General features: G+C 48.7%; 1 long non-coding RNA gene across 1 annotated transcript; it reads left to right on the forward strand.

The window, feature by feature from the left end:
- Positions 1 to 341: 341 nt before the first annotated feature.
- LOC129342706 (uncharacterized) lies at positions 342 to 4,208 on the forward strand. Its single transcript, XR_008598233.1, has 2 exons — positions 342 to 635; positions 3,955 to 4,208. It is a non-coding gene; the product is annotated as an uncharacterized LOC129342706 (long non-coding RNA).
- Positions 4,209 to 7,784: the final 3,576 nt, after the last annotated feature.

A 7,784-nucleotide genomic window follows, 5' to 3' on the forward strand; every position in this document is an offset into this window, starting at 1 on the left:
CTCTCCGGGAAAGAAAAAACCTCCTACAGTCGAGCTGCACAGTGGAGATAAGCAACATCCGCTGAAGGAAGTGCGTGACACAATCTCAGCTCCTCTATTAATTTCAGCTAATTTCCTGCAAGCTCTGCCTTCACGGGTTTCCCCCCCCAGCAGATACAGGACTAAGAAAGGTTAAAGCATAACCTTGTCTCAGTGGTTTGCTATTCGCTCCATGCAAATACCTACCTACAGCTTGGTAATTATATGCATTTCCAGAGAGCCAATCAGCTGTCAGCCTGACAGATACTGATCTTCCCGTTTTATTTTTAGCTCTGTGCTTCCCCCTCTAGATCCAAAAAAAATTCTGTTTGTTCCATCTCCCCCCCCCTTCCCCGCTTCCTTTTGCTACAGCTGCTTTCCTTTCCTTCTCCTCCCCACAGTCCTCCAGAAATGCTCGCCTCAGCCTGGGAAAGCCAAGAGAAGCACTGCGGAAGAAGGCGGCAGGCCTGCCGAGTGGGAGACCTTCACGGCTCCCACCCAAGGTGAAAAAATTCTGTCTCTGGCTGCCCACCCTGCAGCTCCCCGTGGAGGGAAGCGTGCCGCTTGAACTGGAAAACCACCACAGGGAAGAATAAGAAAAGCCGAGGGTGAAAAAGGTATCTGTCAAACCTCAGCACATGCATGCAGCTTTGGGACACAAATAAGGTTGCCAACTAGGGTGGGGGGGAGGGACCGAGCCTGGTTTGCTCTTGGGCCTTTAACAGCAGCTTGATTGGAAGACTTACCAGGGCCGTTTCCACACGGCTTACCTTTGCTCGGAACGACCCGGAACATCACACAAAAAACACGGAAGATCGCGTTTTCTCATGCGAGATTTGCGCAATGTTGTGCAAATCTCGCACGAGAAAACGCGATCTTCTGCAGTTTTTGCGTAATGTAACTGGTCATTCCGAGCAAAGGTAAGCCGTGTGGAAACAGCCCAGGTGAAAGTTTATGGGGATAAACCAAAAGCGTCTGCAGCTCAAGCTGTGAGTCAAGGGGCAGGAGCAGAATCGGCAAGCCTGCCACGAAAGGTTCTTGTTGAAACTGCAGCTGAATAATGTAGGCCTCACAGTCTTGATAGGTTTGGGCCTTTGAGTTCAAATCCATTGTTCCCCTTGCTGGAAGGGGGCACAGAGTCCATATGTTTAAAAAAGTTCTTTCCTTTAATCAGGGGTCATTTAGAAGAAAAAGAGCTGGAAGAACTCATTAGCATGACTCATTAGCATATGTCACGCCTCTTGACATCACCAGAGGTGTGTCATTAGCATAACTGATTTGCATATGCCACACCCCCTGACATCACCTATCCTGGCTGTTTGGGACCCAATCCTGACTATTCAGGGCTGAAATTGGGCCCAAAACGGCAAAAAGGGGATGAAAATGGCCAAAAAGGGGCCCAGAATGGTCAGGATCGGGCCACTGCTGAGCAGGAGAGTGATCCACCACCCGTCAGAGGCCTGATCCGGGCTGTTTCAGCCCCAATCCAGGCCAAAACGTGCCCAAAATGGCTGAGAGTCAGGTGGGCGGGGCCATCTGACATGTGACCTCTTTGGGGAACTGCCGGAACTGCATTCCTGTGCGTTCCCCCTCGAAATGAGCCCTGCATTTAATACAAAGATTTGACATATTTATGACGGGCGTGTCTATCATCCATGATGACCGCTCCAAGGACACAGCCTGGGTCCAGGGTCCCTGTCCTGCGTCCTATAAAATAGTCAGACCTGTCCGTAGCCAGCTCCCACTCACATGGTGCTCCATTCACATTGCAGCTGTGGCGCATGTAAGGAAAGGGTTTCAGGCCTCACCCCCCCCACCCTGCATCGTTGCGCCACCTGCAGCAGTCCCAAGGGTGAGCCACGTGGACCACTGGGGAAACACACACGTTCCACTCGGGACTGTTTCAGGTCATGATAATGGCACAAAGGGAGGCTAAAGCTCCTTTGCACGTACACTACAGTAGTGATCTGAATCAGGCACCACACATGTGGGAACTAAGAAGCCACATCTGACTATACAGGCCCACATACTTGATGTTCTGTCTGGCACAAGTTGGGTTGGGGAATCCCACAACCTTATTCTGATCTTTGCACAGCCAAAAATAACATCAGAGAACAATCTTGGTATCAGCACATATGGAGCCCCACAGCAGGGCAAAAGAGGCCCCACCAGGCTAAGGAAAACAGCCTGGTGGCAGATATCCTGGTGAAACTCGTCCTCCTCCCATGCCGTGGTTAGGGCTGCTGGGCCTACTATAGCAGCAGGCCTCCTGAAAATTCACTGTAATGGCCACTAGTGCCTCAGGCACTGGAGGGAAGAATTGGGGAAATAACAGGCCTGGTTTAAACCGTAAGTGCCGGGGGATGCTCTAGCATTCCACAAAATCTCGATGGTAAAATCAGAGTTTGATAATATGCTAGATCATCTTCCTGTGTCACTTCCAATTTAAACTGGAAGTGATGTCTTCTCACTGGCACACTGCTGGTGCACAAGGCCCACTCAGTTTCTCCTGGTGAGTGCCCACTGTGGACTGGCAAGCTGTGGTCCCAAGCTGAACTGAGCATGGGCATGCTTGAGTACATTTGTTTGTGTTATTTATAGTCCGTCTTTTTTTGCTGAGACTCAAGGCGGATTATACAGTGTAAGTCAATACGATGAACAGCTGGGACATTCTATAAACTAGGCCCTTTTTCACACAGCTTACCGGCCACAGAACATCACGCCAAGCTCCTGGAACGACAGCATCTTTCTGGCGTGATTTCGTGCAAGAATGCAGTTCTCGTGCAAAATCGCACCAGGAAGACGCTGTCGTTCCAGGAGCTTGGCATGATGTTCCGTGGCTGGTAAGCAGTGTGAAAATGGCCCTATACAAAACGGTAAGGATTGCAGAAATTTGAAAAGAAACAGAAATCTGATATGGAGCTGAAAACAATGCTGAGACAAAACAGAAGCAAATTGGCATGACATATTACACAAGGTGGAAACTATCCAGTAGGAGCATACTTACAATAACAGACAGTACACAGTAGTAGAGTTTAGAGTCCCCATCCCTTGAACCAAGCACCTCCTTACAGCACAATTGTATTACCTGTATAAAAAAATCCCCTCCTGATTGTTTTGCATTGCTTATGGAAAGCTGGGAGAGGCGGAGCCTGCCTGGCCTCTTCAGGTAGGCCCTTCTACAAGGTAGGGGCTGCCACAGCGAATGCAGGTGTATGGGCGGCTGTTAATTTTGCCCATGTGCAAGGTGGCATTTGCAGAAGGTCCTGTTCAGAACTTCGGTTCCCCAGTGTCATGTCTGGCAGTGCAAAGATCAAAATCAGGTCTGGGAAGCCTTGACCCAACTTGTGATAGACATCACGTCCAGATTAGTAAAGAATCCAGTAGCACCTTTAAGACTAACCAACTTCATTGTAGCATAAACTTTCGAGAACCCCAGCTCTCTTTGTCAGATGCATTTGATGAAGAGAGCTGTGGTTCTCAAAAGCTTACGCTACAATAAAGTTGGTAAGTTTTAAAGGTGCTACTGGACTCTTGTACTATTTTGCAACTACAGACTAACAAGGTGAATTCCTCTACATCTATGACCATGTCTAGATTGGATCTGTTACACAGGACACAGGCTAGGGATCCTGAATCCAACCTGTGTACTCCGTAATGTGTAGAGAGGCCTTTTTCAACCTCACTCTGAAAACCAGTTGGCAAGTGACAAACGGTGGAAGGGAGTTCTTGCCTTGAGGTACTACTTGGGGGCTTTCTGGAAATGTTGGACAGCCCATTGTTTGATGTTTACCAAATAAAGTCTGATCTACCCCAGCTCTTCTTATAATATTTTTAGAGCAGAGGTACTAAATCAACCAACAAAAATCCGAATTACAAATTCAAGCTAAAGGACATAAAATTTGCATATGTTTGTCTAACTTATTCTCCTTGCAGAATTCAGGACTGGTTGTTTTTCTCAAAGGATTTGCAATCTTCAGACAAGAAGAGGCGTGACAGAAGAGAACAAAGGAAGTGAAAAGGACCTGATGAAGTTTAAAGTCCTGCTTCCTAACCATGAGGACTAGTATCACACTTGTCATTTTAAAAGAAACAAAATGAAAGCATGGCTTCTTAAGACTTCTGTGGGAGTGGGGATAGAAAAGGGGATATACATGTCTGAATTTAACAAGAAAAATCCTTATTCTCTACCAGATGGCAAATTCGGCAATTCTGCAACAATTCTGGACAACCAGGACTCAGGTTCAATAACAGAGCTAGTGCTTTACATACAGAAAGGGCCCAATCCAGTCCAGGGCATCCTTAGTTAAAGGACCTCAAACACTAACCAAGACCTTTCTTTGCCTGAAGCCTTGGAGACCTGGGCCGTTTCCAGACAGCTTACCTGCAGCCGCTCCATGCCGCAACATCGCGGATCGTGCCGGGGAAAACGCGAAATATCGCGTTTTCTCGCGCGAGTTTTGCGCGACGTCGCGCAAAACTCGCGCGAGAAAACGCGATATTTCGCGTTTTCCCCGGCAAGATCCGCGACGTTGCGGCATGGAGCGGCTGCAGGTAAGCCGTCTGGAAACGGCCCTGCTGCTGGTAAGAGAAGGTCAGGGGTTTGCAAACTTTTTGCGCATGGAAAATTTGGAATTTTAAGAGAGGGTTCTGACTAAGTGCCATCCCAACATGGCTGCCACAGAAGGCAGAGCCAAACCCAAAATGGTTGCCTCAGGAGGTGGAGCCAAAACAATACCTCCTTCACCTCCTGGGAAGAAGAAAATCCCGAAGGGAGAATGAAGCCACACATTGACTAAGGAAAGCCCAGATCCGTATCAGTCCACCTGATCCTACATTAGAAAACCCTTTCATTTGAAGGAGGGCACCCAATAACAAGCCCTGCTGAGACTCCCAATGGCCCCACCCACTTTCTGAAAAGCTCAGCAGGCACCAAGAGGGATACTGGTGGGCGCCACAGCACTCATGGACACCAAATTGGGGGACTCTGGAGTAGACAATACTGAGAGCTAAACTACACAAGATGAATTACACGAGGACGCTCAAGTGAAGGGAGACACAATGTTAGGTGGGAAGCGTAGTTTGAACTTCACTTCTGTTTACAGAGCTGGCAAAGATCGGTCCTCAGAGGGTTTGTTAATTTCCTCTTTGCCTCCCCAAAGGCTCTGTCAGTTATTAACAAACCTCTATGAGGAGTGATCTTTGCACTCATGGAAGGAAGAGCTGGCAGTGGCTGCCATAGTAGAGGCTGAAGCGGCTTTGGCCTCCCTGAGAGGACTGTGCCCGTCTCCCTTATTCAGTGCCATGTCACAGGAGCTAATGGGTTGATAATATCTTGCTGAGGATGTTCAAACTCTGTGTGGATCCTCTAAGAAGCCTCTGCAGGAGTGGAGGCCAGATTCTGGGAATTCACTGCCAGGTCCCAGTAATTCGCAAAATCCATCAGCAGCTCTATGTGCTTTTAATCAAAGACAGGATAGCAAGGTTTTGACTGGCACAGAATTCTTCTTCAGGCAGGGAAGTGCTTTTGCCAACGAATTAGAGGGGGATGCATCTGTCCATTCCTACATGCAAGGAGTGGAGTTAAGGTTGCCATAGTAACACTAACAAAGAATTGGTCCCATTCGTTTTTTTCGCATCCACCCCACTGTGTCAACACCAACACAACCGCTGTGGGCAGAGAGAGCCACACAAGGGATTATCTGAGAACCAGGAATAGTTTGGTTTGCATGTGTGTATGTTTCTAGAGAAGGGGTAGATCAAAGAGGGAAGTGGATTTTCCCTAAAATAATCTTACATGATAATAGCAGTGGAGGGGTTTTTTTTGGGGGTGGGTTAATTCAGGGAAAGCTTTGGATATCCAAAGGGCTGGTTGCTGGATTTTGGGGAGACTTGAGCAAAATGCCCTCCTGTGCCCCCTGCTCTAGACACACCACCCGGTTTGGACACGCACCCTCTTGGAGGAAGGAGCACAACTGAGTGTTGTGAGGACCAGCAAGGCCACAATTCCTGCTCAGCAACCTCTAGGAGCTGCCCAGCAGGAAATGGGAGATGCCCCAGAGGCCCTTGTGGCGTATCTGGGGATTCCTACACTCCAGGGTCAAACAGCTTATCTTCTGTGTTTGGGACACCTCAGGTTATTTGGATCCCAACAGGCAATTGGGGGGGGTCTCCAATCTGGTCCAGAGCGGCAGAGCTGGGGAGGGGGATGAAAGCAGTCCCACCTCCCCCACACATTTTCTGGTTGCAAAGGGTTCCCCAGGATTGCTGTAAGAAGAAAGAAAGACATGCATGAGGCACCTGTCTTTTTCTCTATTGGGGTCCTATTTCGTTGGTGAAATGACACAGGGGAAGACTTAAATCCCCCTTAACTGGTGCCGTGGCCTCAGTCCCGATGAGTCTCTCCTGCATCTATTTTTGAGAGCCAAATAGGGTGTTCAGTCTCAAAACACTCTGTCCCGTTTTGGTGTGACCAAGTAAACAAAACACAGGATGGATTCTTTTTCAGGGAGGAACAGATTCTAGATTCTTACAGGCTGAGAGTGCCAAAGGTTTGGGCCCCATCCTTTAAGGGAGTGGTTGCTTTTCACTGGGGGGGGGGGGCACTGCATTTGTAGACAATGAGGGCAGTGAAGGCAAAGTCTACAATTCATTCCGACATTGGGATAGTCTGGGATTCACTGACAGGTATATAAATGGGACAATAGTATTCTGTGATCAGCAGGGCCAGCCCGACGATTTTTGGTGCCCTGTGCAAATAACTTTGCCATCCCTCTGCACCATAGGGAAGCTGCTGTGCGCTAGGCTTACTAGGTGCCCGCTGGTGGCGGGGAAACTCCCGGAAATTTGCCCCCTCATCCGCCGATCACGCAGCACAGCCAGCATGGCAATATCACTTCCAGAAGTGACGTCATCGTGCCAGCTCTGGGGCGGCATGATGCTCTGCACAAGGTAAGTGCCAGGTACTCCACCCTCCCAACGGGAGGTCAGGGGTACCTGGCAACCCTATGGTGCCCCCACATGCATACGACAGAGGAACCTCCACTACGCTCCTCTCCCCGCCACACACACAGCAGGGGAAGCTGCCAACCTCACCAGGTGTTGTGGTTTGCCACAGTAGCAAGCCTCCAAACAAGAAGATTGAAAAGCTAAATTGGCCCTGGAAAAGAGCCACCAGATGGAGAGGATAGGGAAGGAGTAAGAGGGTCCCCCTGAAGGAGGGGGGGAGAAACTACAACACCGATTAAGATAGTTTCAGGTGAGTAGCCGTGTTAGTCTGTAGTAGAAAAGCAGGGTTTGGGTTCAATAGAACCTTAGAGACCTATTAGATTTCCATGGTAAATCTCGCTGATTACTAAGGTGCTATTGGACTTAAAGACCCATTAAGATTGCCAAGTCCAGCCTGACAACCAGCGGGAGAGTGAGAGGTTGGGGATATTGGTGGCGGCCATCAGTAATGATATGATGTCATTTCCAGGCAAACCCAGAAGCGGTGCCACATGTATCTAGGAATCACCAGAAACTCTATGATAAAACCATAGAGTTTTGAGCAATTCCTCGAGAGGACTGATGTACTTCCAGGAAGTGCTGCCATCCCTTTCTAGGAGGTGCAGAAAATTCTACAGTTTATCATGGAGTTTCTGGCAATTCCTAGATAGGACTGATATCACTTCTGGGTTTTCCTGGAAGTGGTATCACACAGTCATCAGCAGCCATTCTTAAAAAAATTCTCCCACCAGCCATTGAAGTATGGGCAAGTAAGGCCC

Source organism: Eublepharis macularius, chromosome 14 (assembly GCF_028583425.1).
Source record: "Eublepharis macularius isolate TG4126 chromosome 14, MPM_Emac_v1.0, whole genome shotgun sequence".
Lineage (NCBI taxonomy): Eukaryota > Metazoa > Chordata > Lepidosauria > Squamata > Eublepharidae > Eublepharis > Eublepharis macularius.